This window comes from Pseudophryne corroboree, chromosome 2, assembly GCF_028390025.1.
Source record: "Pseudophryne corroboree isolate aPseCor3 chromosome 2, aPseCor3.hap2, whole genome shotgun sequence".
Lineage (NCBI taxonomy): Eukaryota > Metazoa > Chordata > Amphibia > Anura > Myobatrachidae > Pseudophryne > Pseudophryne corroboree.
Window position 1 is genome coordinate 598243700 of NC_086445.1, and position 15396 is coordinate 598259095.

General features: G+C 50.6%; 1 protein-coding gene across 2 annotated transcripts in view; it reads right to left on the bottom strand.

The window, feature by feature from the left end:
- GMEB1 (glucocorticoid modulatory element binding protein 1) overlaps positions 1-14435 on the bottom strand; it is a 78145-nt gene extending 63710 nt beyond the window's left edge. For both annotated transcript variants that reach the window (XM_063954664.1, XM_063954663.1), the window contains exons 1-3: positions 14337-14435; positions 7797-7963; positions 6534-6643 (exon numbers count right to left, since the gene is read on the bottom strand). The gene's annotated coding sequence lies outside the window, so the exon portion shown is untranslated. The remainder of the gene's footprint in view (positions 1-6533; positions 6644-7796; positions 7964-14336) is intronic.
- Between the last annotated feature and the right edge of the window lie 961 nt (positions 14436-15396).

Sequence of the window (15396 nt, forward strand, 5' to 3'; positions counted from 1 at the left end):
TTACCTGCCTTTCAGATGTCTCCTGAGGCTCGCTCAGCGTTCCAAGGCCGGATCTCATCTGTGTCCACATACTGCACATCCCTCCTGTCACGCTGAGATACTGTCACAGCGGCGCCATGTTTGAATCCTGCATGGCGTCTCCCGTTCTCCGCGGCCTCCGCCGCCGCTCCTGTGTTATAGGTGAAGGTTGTCAGTGTGGTGTTCCATGCCTGCCGCGGCCTCCGTTGTCATCCACGAGTATCAGCATACATTTCTCAGTCTGGCGTCTCCTGTCCTCTGCGGCCGGCGCCGCCATTGCAGTTATGTTTCCACATGGTTTCCTAAACCAGTTTTCCCTCCAAGTTCTAACATGGGCGCAGCCATGTTGGATTCAATCACATGCTTCAGTTCCTCCAATCCACTGCCTGGAAATCTGCATAATTGCCCAGCCAATACCTGCATTGCTGCAGGTATAGGTATCCTGTGCCTGGGCCAGCAAATGGTCAGTGCTTTGTTTGTCATACCTTGTTCCAGTCTCTCTCCTGTGGTTGTGTTTCCAGGTTCCAGCTCCTGTCTCCAGCATCCACTAAAGAGACCCGCACCTGCCTACCATCCTGCGGTGCAGCCTGACTCTGCAGTCCTCCGTGGCTGATCCAGTTTCCAGCTTCCAGCTATTTCATCTGCTTCCAGCAATATCCACTACCACCGGTAATCATTCTTCAACTCCTCTGTTTCCACGCTCCCTAGCATCTTACTATATTCACTCCGTGTTTCATCACCTGGCTGGTTCCACCCAGCATTCATTCAGTGACTTTATCATTTGGCTGATTCCATTCCGCATCCACTCCGTGTCTTACCACCTGGCTGGTTCCATCCAGCAATTACAACAGCTGATTCAAGTTACCAGCTTCATCTGTTCCATCTACTGGCATGTTCCTTGGATATCTTCACTACTACAGCCAGGCCTGGTAAGGTTATTCCATCTAAGGACTTTAACAACTGTTCTTAACCTACCAGTGTCCTGTGAAACCATTTCATGGTCAGAGTGCTCCAGGAATCATATTATTTATCATTGCCATTTTTTATTATTTGCTGTCTGGTTTGTCAATAAACTTTTAAGTTTACTTTTACCTGGTTGTCACGGTCACACCTTCGGGTTTCCTTTTAACACTTACATGTCCAGGGGTCTGATTAAACCTCCCCGGTTTAAGTTCCTCTGAGCCCCTACAACTGAGGCTTCCTCCTGTCAGCTAAAACCCTCAGTTGTGACACTCCACATCCACCACTTGTCGCTGAGTTTATCGGGCTGGTCCCCGCTCCGTGGGGCACTTGTCTACTATGCTTCGGTTGGTCCAGAAATAGACTGGGACCTGTGGGTTATTTATAAAATCCAAAGGGGGAACATTTGGAGTTACGGTTGTTTCCCTTTACTGTTTTTCTAATAGTTCTTGCCATTCCGTTCTGGAAGGGAAGATAGTACACAACGCCGTACAGAAGTGCGTCGGGATCAGGACATTGTCCGGTGGTCCCTGTATACAGGTGCAAATCGTTGTTTCTCTCTGACTGTTCTTCGACACAGGGATTGGCTGTTGTTTCCAACGACACAGATGTCGGAGGTGGGTTTTAGAGTTGATAATGACCGGTTAAGATTCTGTGTTTTTCCATGTTATAAGAGGTCTGAAGATCCAGAGTTGGATCGGCTTTACTGTGACACTTCATCAATGTGTTCCGTTGCTAAACCGGTTGGGTGCGGCCTGAGAGGCCCTTTTTGGTGAGCAGGTCTAATGCCGAAATGGCTTTCCAGAGACCAGTTGGAAATGTGGTCCGGGTCTCACCTGCACATGCACCTGAATATAATCCTAACGGCGAGGACATCGCTCCTGTGGTGTCGGCTCGGTTCTCTCCTTCTAGAGGGATGAAGGTTCGGGTTCCGTGTGTAGATCCTGGTGTCCCTGCATACAGATCTCCGAGACAGGGGAGCAGTACTTGCAAGGGACGTGTTTCCAGGGGATAAGGTCAAGTTTAAAAGCTTGTCTGCTTTAAGCTTTCTTGGATTAAGAGTTAGTTTCGACAAACGTAATCTTCATGTTCTGCCCATGTTAGTTCTGCTAGACGTCTTGTCAGCAGTGGTGTAAGTAAACCGCTATGGCGGAACAAGGAGCAAAGCGGCATTGGCAGAAGATGCACAGTTTTTGCCGTTGGGGGGAAAGTCTGGTAAACGCTATATTAGCGGTCTTCGTTCCGGAAGTGAACGACGGAGAAATTGATTTCCTCTGCTGACGCGATCTCCATCCGGGAGAAATTCAGTTATCGACGAGAAATTTTCACAGCCGTGACAGGTCTTTGGGGAATGTCGCACTTGGATATGTTGGTGTCTCGCCTCAATGGGAGGTGTCAGGGATATTGTTCCAGGTCAAGGGACGCTCAAGCTATAGCTGTGGACACCCTCGTGATGCCGTGGGTGTTTTTCGTCGGTCTATGTGGCCTCTCCACTTTTACTTTTTTTGACGGTGATAAATGTGAGCTGGAAAAAGGTTCAAGCGATCCTCTTGGATCCGGTCTAGCCAAGGAGGGTTTGCTATCCAGTTTTTCATGACTTACTCATAGAAGATTCCTGCACTCTTCCTCTACGTGAGGATCTGTTTCAACAAGATCAGGCCGTGTTGCAAGACTTACAGCGGCTGTGTCTGACATCGTGGCGGTGAATGCCATATCCTAAGCCGAAAGGGTGTTTCCAGTGACGGCATTTCCTCAATTTTTCAGGCTAAGAAAGACGTAAGGGCTGAGCTTTACCTCCGTAGTTGGCGTAACTATGTGTTTTGGTATGTAGCCAGGAGGGCTCCCATGGAAGGCTTTCAGCTTTGTCGTTCTTATCCATACGTTAGGTTACTTAGGCATTTGCTGATTCAAATTCTCTCTGGGTAGCCAGGGATTTTAATATTTGGGTCGCCAATTTGGCTCAGTTTGGAGAAACAGGGGCTCTGTTTGTCTGGTATGTTCCCAGCATGGTTTGGGTGACTGTGTTATGCAGTCTGTTACACGCTGGATCTGTGATGCTATTTGGCATGTTCGTTCTAAGGCTGGATTGCCGTCACTGTGGTCGGTGGAGGCCCGTTCTACTGGGAAGATGGCCTCTTCTTGGGCGGATGCCCGAGGAGTCTCGGCAGTTCCACTGTGCCGAGTGGATACTTGGTCGGGTTCAAACACTTTTGCAAAAATCTACAAGTTTGATACCCTGGCTGATGAGGACCTCATGTTTGCTCAATCAGTGCTGCAGAGTCATCCGCACTCTCCCGCCCGTTTTGGAGCTTTGGTATAATCCCCATGGTCCTTACGGAGTCCCCAGCATCCTCTAGGACGTATGAGAAAATAGTCCGTAGAGGATGCTGGGCGCCCGTCCCAGTGCGTCCTGTGTCTGTAGTTATTGTTTTTGGTTACACTCTAGTGGTGTTTCTTCTCTGTCAGACTGTTGCTGACGTTGTTCATGCCATGGCATGCGGTATCTTATTATTGGTTGTGTTGGCACACAGCTTGTGTTACATATTCTATCAGCATGTGGCTGTGTATATTTTCATGCTGTAGGCTGTTTTTTTATTGAATGCCACGTTCTGCGGTGTGTTCGTGGTGTGAGCTGGTATGACACTCACCGTGTTTATAGATTCTTTCCTTGAAATGTCCATCTCTCCTGGGCACAGTTTCTAACTGAGGTCTGGAGGAGGGGCATAGAGGGAGGAGCCAGTTCACACCCAGTTTAAGTCTTTATAGTGTGCCCAAGCTCCTGCGGATCTGTCTATACCCCATGGTCCTTACGGAGTCCCCAGCATCCTCTACGGACTAAGAGAAAAGGATTTACCGGTAGGTACTAAAATCCTATTATTCAGTGTATATGCCCGATTTGGGCACTTCCGCGGTCACATGCGATCTCTACTGGTTAGTTGTGCTGCATGGCCAACCAGAAGATATAGAGTACGATGCCATTGCATCCTACATCGCACTGTCATCCCCTGCATCCTGCAAGTGTGTACACACTTGACGATGCAGGGTCCCATTAAATTGGCCAACTATACATCGTTCTGTTGTGTCACCAGCCTTAAGTATGGTACACATTTGCGGACAATTTGAACGATTTGCCCGATAACGATGAGTAGTTAGGACAAATCATCCTAATGTGTACTCACTACATCACTAGCGGTGTGCACTCCCGCGGGTTTCTAGCGACATCCCCTGTTGTCATTACATGACGTCTCAATTGGGGGATTTTGCTAGCGATGCCATGCTACTGAATGCAGCAGGGGCCCCCGTCTACCACCCCTGCTGTTGTTCCTTCGCTGCCGGCATTGGCAAGTGTGTATGTATTTGCTGGTGCCGGCACCCCTGCCGGGTCCATCGCTCCCGATCTTGCTGGGTACACATCGTTTAATGTGTACCCAGCTTTAGTGTGCCTTGAGGACCATGGCTGGGGGGATCGGTATGCATACCTCCCAACTGTCCCGTTTTTTTGGGACTGTCCCACTGTCCCACCCACGGGCAGCAGTATCCCACGGTTGGGGGGGCAGTTGGGAGGCTTCTGTACCTCAATGGCTGCTCTGCTTAGTGCAGCGCAGCAGTGAATAGACGCTGTGCGCATGCGCACAGCATCTATTCACAGGAGGCTGAGGGCATGCCAGCAGCTCTCAGATTGCTGGCCATGCCCCCACAGTTACGAAATTGGGAGGCGTGGCTTGTGATCGCGACATGCCCGCGAAGCCACACTCCCTTTCTATAGATCACGCCCCTTTTCAGGGCGAGCACGGCTTTGCCGCGCTAAAGGAGTCCCTATTTCCATATTCCTGAAGTTGGGAGGTATGGGTATATTATACCGCCGCTTGAGATGCTGAATGTCAGTATAGCAACATCGGCATCCAGAATGGTGGTATGCCGGCAGGGGGGTCAGCACAATGAAGCCCCTTGTGGACCTGCTGCGCTCGCCACGGGCTCCGTGGTTCTATTCCCATAGAGGGGGAATCACCTACCTCGCTGGTATACCGGCGGCGGTATGGTAACCCAGTCGGGATCCCAGCGTCGGTATTGTGACAACCGGGATACTGACGAGCGGTATGCTCACCACATACCTGGCTGGGAACCATGGCTTATGCCATCTTATTCAGAGCCGGATTAACAATGGGGCGGGTGGAGCTGCAGCTCCAGGCCCCCCCCCCCCCATGAAAATAGGCCCACACCACCAAGGAGGAGCCGCTGGAGACAGGAAAAAAATATTTTCCTGTCACCACTAGTGGCCGTCCGAGGCTCCGCTCTGCCCATTCAAACCCCACCTCCACCAACATCGTCCACACCCCGTACATACGTTGAAAGGGCGGCGCAGTGGAAGGCTTCACAAGCCCTCCATGCGCCGCATAGTGTGCCTCGGCGTCACCATTCTTTGCGCTATGTGACATCACGCCACATGATGTCACATAGATGCGGCCACGCAGGGCTGTGCGTGGGTACTTCCGATGACCATGGAGACTGAGGACGGGAGCCGCCACTGTGGATCCTCCTGACTGCCGTGGCTGCATGTTGCTCTACACTGAGAGCACCTGGCCTTCCTGTCAGCGCCGAGACCTGTGGATGGTGTAAGCCTGGAGGAGGACGGAGGAACCGAGTCAGAGGAACAGGGAAGAGAGAAGGTAAGGGTGGAGACTAAAACTACGAAGGGGGAGAGGAGAAACAGCATAATGGGCACAGTGGTGTGGCAGACCATCATACTGGGCACAGATGGGTGGGGGGCATAATAAAGAATACAGGGGGAGCAAATAGCAATGGATACAGGAGAGGTTCACATAATAATGGAATCGGGGGTGGGGGCATAATGGACAGGAATAACAATGGACACAGAGGGGGGGCATAATAATGGACACAGAAGGAGAGCAAATAGCAATGGACACAGGAGGGGTTCACATAATAATGGACAGAGGGGAACACATTAATGGACACAGAGGGGGGTGGAGTGGGACATAATAATGGACAGAGGGGGACAACAACCTAATAATGGACATGGGGGGCATAATAATGGACACAGAAGGGGAACAAATAGCAATGGACACAGGGGCATAATAATGGACAGAGGGGGGTGACATAATAATGGACACGGGGGCATAATAATGGACAGAGGGGGACATAAAGTAGTTGACACAGAGGGGGGTGACATAATAATGGACACGGGGGCATAATAATGGACAGAGGGGGACAGATAGTAGTTGACACAGAGGGGGGTGACATAATAATGGACACGGGGGACACACTGTAAAATATTACTGGTATATATTTGCAATTTATGAAAAATGTATAGGAGGCTTCTCTTTATACAAATAAAACTATTTATTATCCTAAACACATAAAACCTATACAAAAACACAAATAGCAAAGCCCGTTTTAACTAAATTAGCTTATTCATATAGGGTGTAAATTATTTCATCCGTTGTAGGAAAAATATATTATAATAAATTCATACAAAAAAATCCACTTATATATATTGCAGATTAATAATATAGGATAAGTTACCAGACCATACTCACGGAGAAAAGGATTCTTCACAGTAAGAGCAGTACGGATTTGTAATTCTCTGCCAGAGAAGGTAGTTATGGTGGACTCGATCAATACGTTTAAAAATAGATTAGATAAATTCCTAGCAGAAAAAAATATCCAGGGATACAGCATTTAATTAATATATTTAAAAAAATGTAATATAGGTTGAACTCGATGGACATTTGTCTTTTTTCAACCTCAACAACTGTGTGACTATGTAACTAAGTTTAGTTCATTAGTAGGAGACTCTTAGATGGAAATCGTCTCATAAAGTTTGCATGTTCAGGTACCGGCCGGCCACACCAGCTCCCGGCACGCTTTTGGATTGTTGCCCCACCGAGCAAATATGGTACTGTAGGTTAATGAACCGGAGAGGATGAAAATATCACCACAGATACGTATCTGGAGATCACTATATCTGCTTAAGCTTTCCGAGCACTACCATACCTGCTTGAAGTGGTGCGCTACTACGGGCGGAGGTTTGTTCAAAACAACAATACATTGGGGATATCCTCATTCTGCACTATCCGGCACACTAACTGATTTCAACAATCCACAAGCGTGTCGGGTACCGATGTGGCCGGCCAGAACCTGAACTTACTAATTTAAGAGACAATTTCCAGCTAATAGTCTCCTACTAATGAACTAAGGGGGTAATTCAGAGTTGATCGCAGCAGCAAATTTGTTAGCAGTTGGGCAAAACTATGGGGGTCATTCCGAGTTGATCACACGTAGCAACTTTTTGCTGCTCGTGCGATCAACATTGAGCTCAGACATCCGCCGTCCAAATGCCTGGACACGCCTGCGTTCACTGCTCCACTCCCAGAAAATGGTCAGTTTACTCCCCTGGAACGCCTTCCGCCTGTCACTCTTCTTGCGATCACGTCAGCGATAGCCTTCTTCCATATTCTTATCATTGCCCAGAGACGGCTGTTGCCCATTGCGGCCGGCGCACATGCGCAGAACTAACCCGTTCGCACCGCTGCAACAAACAGCAGCGTGCGAACGGGTCGGAATGACCCCCCATGTGTACTGCAGGTGTGGCAGATGTAACATGTGCAGAGAGAGTTAGATGTGGGTGGGTTATATTGTTTCTGTGCAGGGCAAATATTGGCTGCTTCATTTTTTACACTGCAATTTAGATTTCAGTTTGAACACACCCCACCCAAATCTAACTCTTTCTGCACATTCGTCAGGACGTAACAGCAAGTGAACAGTGCAGGAAACATATATAACAACTGTGTAAGTCATACCTTTATAAGATGCATGCAGTCCTGCGTGCAGATGCCCGCTGCTCCCGCCCGGCCACCGGTGGGAGGGCCCCCCACAATGACGCGCTTCCTGCCCGACCGTCACCAAGGACGCATCACCCCTCCGGCTCCGGTTACCAAGGCGACAGCGCCGCCGTCACAACACGGGGCTGCATACAAAGCACACTATTAAAATATTCTATACGAACATCTTAATTAACATAACACAAGTGCGTGACATCATGTGCATATAAAGTGCAAGTGCTTAAAGCAGACAATACATATTAACATCAAACATTAACACATTAACTCCGGTTTTTAATGTGTTAATGTTTGATGTCACGCCTTGACAAAGGGGTTCAAGGACCCCGAAACGTTGGTTTACCGTGACCATTGTTTGTTATGTTATGATTTATTACACGTTGGATTTACTTATTGACGGAGTGCCGCTGCCTCATTTTTTCCTATCTTGATGCACTTTTTGCTGCGGAGGGCACCCGGATTTACAAAGCACCCCAGAGTGCCGGGCATTTCTGAACTGTATATAAATATATATATATATATATATATATATATATATATATATATAATGTATATGTGTGAAGAGGGGAGGGACATTGAGGTGGCCAAAGGTAGCCAGTACTATGCCCATCATGGTGATAGACATACCTCCTGTACAGATAATTCCCCAAAGCACTGGTTATCCCCTCCACGTCATTAGTCACCCCCCCCCCCGTGGTGTTGGTCACACCCCTTTTGGGGTCACACAATAGGCCCTTCATAAATTTCAGCTCCAGGCCCATGTGGACCTTAATCTGGCACTGATCTTATTATTAGCACCTATTTTCCTGTGTATTGTGAAGCTCCCAATCAGGGGTGTATCTAGGGGTCCGAGCGCCCCTGGCAAAGTAAGGGCCTGGCGCCCCCCCCCCCCCCCCAAATTTGAAATAGGGGGGTCACACCAACTGCATCCCACAAACGCTGCCAAACATTGCTGTTTGGGACTCACTGTCAACGGGAACTGGCTGGTAGCAACAGCAGACAAGAAACCAAGCAGCATTGGATCATGAACTGCCCAGTGAGGTGCGGTGAGGTCAGTGGCTGAGGAGGCATTGGCTAGTATCAGAGTCAGAGTTACATACACATATATGAATGGGTGTGTTAGGAAATGGTGATGTTCGGGATGCTGGCAGTTAGATGACAAACTGCGACATCATGATTTTTAGAATGCTGACAGGGGACAAGGTAATTAATTTACCCCTCCTCTGCCCCCTACCCTAACCACCCTGGGTAGGTGGCTAGGGATAAAACTCAGGGGGGGGGGGCAGCTATGGCTAGTCGCAGGGGGTGGATGCGAAGACTCACATCCCATATGAACCATAGGGTTCATGTGGGCATTAAACATGGTTGTACATATTTTGTTAACCTATATGTGTTATTTATAGTAAAAAAAAACCTGGAGAATACTCGAGTATAACAGGTGAGGCTCTGCCTCCCCTGCCTACCCTCACTGGATCAGTCCACCCCCCCCCCCCCCCCCCCCAACCTCTGCTATCAACAGACTTCTATAGGCTAGCTAACCTGCCTGCCCCAGACTATGCGTCATGGTGTCCCACCCACCCCAGACTATGGAACATCTCAGTTTAACATAATGCTATGTGGCGCAAGGCATGGCGTTGGTCACTCTTATTTACCTCTGCCCTTTGCTTTTTTTCTTTGACCCAGGTTGCATACTTTTTCCTGCAGTTTGTGTTTTAATTTATTAAGTGTAGTAAGTACTTGGGATTAGTATATTTACTGACCCCTCTATATCCTACACTACATCACTGACTTCTCTACACCCTATAGTACATCACTGATGCCTCTACACCCTACACTACATCACTGACGCCTCTACACCCTACACTACATAACTGACCTCCCTACACTACATCACTGACGCCTCTATACACCCTACACTACATAAACGACCTCCCTACACTACATCACTGATGCCTCTACACCATACACTACATAACTGACCTCCCTACACTACATCACTGACGCCTCTACACCCGACACTACATAACCGACCTCCCTACACTACATCACTGATGCCTCTACACCCTACACTACATCACTGACGCCTCTACACCCTACACTACATAACCGACCTCCCTACACTACATCACTGATGCCTCTACACCATACACTACATAACTGACCTCCCTACACTACATCACTGACGCCTCTACACCCGACACTACATAACCGACCTCCCTACACTACATCACTGATGCCTCTACACCCTACACTACATCACTGACGCCTCTACACCCTACACTACATAACCGACCTCCCTACACTACATCACTGATGCCTCTACACCCTACACTACATCACTGACGCCTCTACACCCTACACTACATAACCGACCTCCCTACACTACATCACTGATGCCTCTACACCATACACTACATAACTGACCTCCCTACACTACATCACTGACGCCTCTACACCCTACACTACATAACCGACCTCCCTACACTACATCACTGATGCCTCTACACCCTACACTACATCACTGACGCCTCTACACCCTACACTACATAACTGACCTCCCTACACTACATCACTGACGCCTCTACACCCTACACTACATAACCGACCTCCCTACACTACATCACTGACGCCTCTACACCCTACACTACATAACCGACCTCCCTACACTACATCACTGACGCCTCTACACCCTACACTAATTGCTGACCCTTCTATAGGTTACACTACACTGTAAAACATCACTGTACTACCTCTCTGCACTACATCAGAGACAGAGAAATACTGCAAAAAATAAGACAAAGGATACAGTGGACAACAGACACTGACACGCTAGACCAGTGGTTCCCAAACTCTGTCCTAAAGGATCCCTAACAAGTCACGTTTTCCATGTCACATGGCATGTGTACTGTGTATCACCAACTGCCACATTTTAAAAATCCACAGGTGACCTGGAACTGTTGAGTACCGAGTTTGGGAACCACTGCAGTCTAGACAGAGGAGAGAGTCTAAGGGGTACATTTACTAAGCAGTGATAAGAGCGGAGAAGTGAGCCAGTGGAGAAGTGCCCATGGCAACCAATCAGCACTGAAGTAACATCTATAATTTGCATACTATTATATTATACAGAGCTGCTGATTGGTTGATGGGGAAATTTCTCCACTGGCTCACTTCTACGTACGTACGTGCGTGCGTGCGTGCGTGCGTGCATGCGTGGAGAGGTGGAGGTAGGTGTCTAGTAGTGAGTGGTAGGATAGGGAAAAAATATACTTTAAGCAGCCTTAGAACTGAGTTGGGAATCTGGTGCTGGCATTGTAGTGTCGACATAAGTACTGTTGACTTGCTGACTACATTCAACAACCCACTATTAGTATAACAGCTGTAACTATCTCCCTCTAGGAGGGCGGAGGTGGGTGCAATTACATTTGGGGGTGGTTCAGTGAAATGTGGCAGCTCAACTTGCAAACATATGCACTGGAAAAATGCCGTACTGTACAGCTCTCCCTTATTAACCACCCAGTTTTAAAAGCAATAAGCGTTTTAAACTTTTTGATAAAGCTTATCAGCATCTCCAGCACGCTGCAGATGCTGGGAGATGTAGTTCTCCTTGTCAAAACAATTCTGAACAATGTGCCCCCCCCCCCCTGAAAACTCTCTAACACACATTACCCTCATACGCACAAATCTAAACACAAACATACCTCCCCCACTGACAACTCTTACCACTCCCACACTGACATCTCCATCACACCAATCCCCCTTCTCCCCCTCCACACTGACGCCTCCATCACACCAATCCCCCCTTCCTCCCATCCACACTGACACCTCCATCACACCAATCCCCCCTTCCTCCCCTCCACACTGACAGCTCCATCACACCAATCCCCGCTTCCTCCCCTCCACGCTGACACCTCCATAACATCAATCCCCCCTTCCTCCCCTCCACGCTGACACCTCCATCACATCAATCCCCCCTTCCTCCCCTCCACACCAACACGTCCATCACACCAATCCCCCCTTCCTCCCCTCCACACAGACACCTCCATCACACCAATCCCCCCTTCCTCCCCTCCACACTGACACCTCCATCACACCAATCCCCCTTCCTCCCCTCCACACTGACACCTCCATCACACCAATCCCCCCTTCCTCCCATCCACGCTGACACCTCTATCACACCAATCCCCCCTTCCCACCCTCCACACTGACACCTCCATAACACCAATCCCCCCTTTCACCCCTCCACACTGACAGCTCCATCACACCAATCCACCCCCTTCCTCCCCTCCACGCTGACACCTCCATCACATCAATCCCCCCTTCCTCCCCTCCACACCGACACGTCCATCACACCAATCCCCCCTTCCTCCCCTCCACACTGACAGCTCCATCACACCAATCCACCCCCTTCCTCCCCTCCACACTGACGCCTCCATCACACCAATCCCCCCTTCCTCCCATCCACACTGACACCTCCATCACACCAATCCCCCCTTCCTCCCCTCCACACTGACAGCTCCATCACACCAATCCCCGCTTCCTCCCCTCCACGCTGACACCTCCATCACATCAATCCCCCCTTCCTCCCCTCCACGCTGACACCTCCATCACATCAATCCCCCCTTCCTCCCCTCCACACCGACACGTCCATCACACCAATCCCCCCTTCCTCCCCTCCACACAGACACCGCAATCACACCAATCCCCCTTCCTCCCCTCCACACTGACACCTCCATCACACCAATCCCCCCTTCCTCCCATCCACGCTGACACCTCTATCACACCAATCCCCCCTTCCCACCCTCCACACTGACACCTCCATAACACCAATCCCCCCTTCCTCCCCTCCACACTGACAGCTCCATCACACCAATCCACCCCCTTCCTCCCCTCCACGCTGACACCTCCATCACATCAATCCCCCCTTCCTCCCCTCCACACCGACACGTCCATCACACCAATCCCCCCTTCCTCCCCTCCACACTGACAGCTCCATCACACCAATCCACCCCTTTCCTCCCCTCCACACTGACGCCTCCATCACACCAATCCCCCCTTCCTCCCATCCACACTGACACCTCCATCACACCAATCCCCCTTCCTCCCCTCCACACTGACAGCTCCATCACACCAATCCCCGCTTCCTCCCCTCCACGCTGACACCTCCATCACATCAATCCCCCCTTCCTCCCCTCCACGCTGACACCTCCATCACATCAATCCCCCCTTCCTCCCCTCCACATCGACACGTCCATCACACCAATCCCCCCTTCCTCCCCTCCACACAGACACCGCCATCACACCAATCCCCCCTTCCTCCCCTCCACACAGACACCGCCATCACACCAATCCCCCCTTCCTCCCCTCCACACTGACACCTCCATCACACCAATCCCCCTTCCTCCCCTCCACACTGACACCTCCATCACACCAATCCCCCCTTCCTCCCATCCATGCTGACACCTCTATCGCACCAATCCCCCCTTCCCCCCCTCCACACTGACACCTCCATAACACCAATCCCCCCTTCCTCCCCTCCACACTGACAGCTCCATCACACCAATCCACCCCCTTCCTCCCCTCCACGCTGACACCTCCATCACATCAATCCCCCCTTCCTCCCCTCCACGCTGACAGCTCCATCACATCAATCCCCCCTTCCTTCCCTCCACACTGACAGCTCCATCACACCAATCCACCCCCTTCCTCCCCTCCACGCTGACACCTCCATCACATCAATCCCCCCTTCCTCCCCTCCATACCGACACGTCCATCACACCAATCCCCCCTTCCTCCCCTCCACACCGACACCTCCATCACACCAATCCCCCCTTCCTCCCCTCCACACCGACACGTCCATCACACCAATCCCCCCTTCCTCCCCTCCACACTGACGCCTCCATCACACTAATCCCCCCTCCCCCCCTCCACACTGACAGCTCCATCCCACCAATCCCCCCCTTCCTCCCATCCATGCTGACACCTCCATCACACTAATCCCCCCTTCCACACTGACAGCTCCATCACACCAATCCCCCCCTTCCACACTGACAGCTCCATCACACCAATTCCCCCTTCCCCCCCTCCACACTGACAGCTCTCATATATACATGCCCCAGTCCCAATACTGACAATTCTCTCAGCCCCCCCCCCCCCGACCCCCCCCCCCCCCACACACACACACACTCACACTCACACTGACAGCACACATACTGTGCAGAAGAAACGATTATTGTTATGTGGATGGTATTACTGTAATGATTGGGGAGGGGGGGGGGGGGTCTAAAATGTGGGATATTTGCAGGTATTGATGTACTGTCTGTGTGTGTCACATACACAGATCTCCCCTTCCTCCCTTGTCCACCAACAGCTTCCTCACAGGCTCACACACATCCATCAAACCCCCCCCACCCCCCCATACTGACATCTTTCTCACTTCCCACCCACACATATCCCCTCCTCCACACAGAGAGCTGTCACGGACTTCTTGGGACAAGGACTCACCATGGTGTCTCAGCACTTCAAGGGGTCTGTCCATCAGTCTCCAGCTATAGTCTCTCCTCCTCCCGCGGTGTGATTCCTTGCAGGCAACCCCAGTAATCCTCCTCACACTGCCCTGGTAATCATGGGCCTGGGCTGGATCTCCGCCTCCAGGGGGCGGGGCTAACTGCTTTCAAGGGAACAGAGGAGGGAGGGAGTGACTCGGAGGTGCAGGAGCTGAGGGGGGTGATATTCAGCTGTAGCAGAAACTGCTGCAGCCAGGACTTTAAGTCAGGACTCGGCAGCACACAGCTTCTGTCTCCTCCCCTTGCCGCTGATTAAACTCCGAGGAAGTTGTGCAGCCTTTGCTTCACTCCCTGCCCTTCCGTACTGCTCTATCACTTGGCCGCGGGTGGCACCTCCGGGCAGCGCCCCCCTTCTACGGGCGCCCCTGGCGAGTGCCATCCTGGCCAAATGGTAGATACGCCCCTGCTCCCAATGTTCAGTACGGTTAGCCCAAATCCATACATTTGTTATTTAACCTTTTTTATTTGTTTTACATATTTACATTGAAATGTTATCATTATTGCCCGTAGAAGAATACAGAAGAAGGAAAACTCATTGTATATGCAATATACAGTGAGGATGTATTATGTGTACGCATAAAAACTGCTACCATAGATATATACATAGGGCCTGATTCAGCATGGATCGCAAAAGCAAAATCTTTCTCTAATGGGGCAAAATCATGGGGGTCATTCAGACCTGATCGCATGCTGCAGTTTTTTGCAGCCGTGCGATCGGGTCTGAACAGCACATGCGTGCAGGCCGCAATGCACAGGCGTGGCGCTGGCCGGCAACGGCCGTCACTGGGCAGTGACGAAAGGAACTAAAAAAGTGATAGCACCGGCAATTGCAAGAAGATTGACAGACAGAAGGCGTTCGTGGGCAGCAACTCACCATTTTCTGGGAGTGGTCGGAAAAACACAGGAGTTCCCGGCCATTTTCAGGGAGGGATCCGGATGTCAGCTTCTTCCTGGATCATCACAGCGGGTGAGGAAGTCCTGGGCTGTGCAGAAACTGC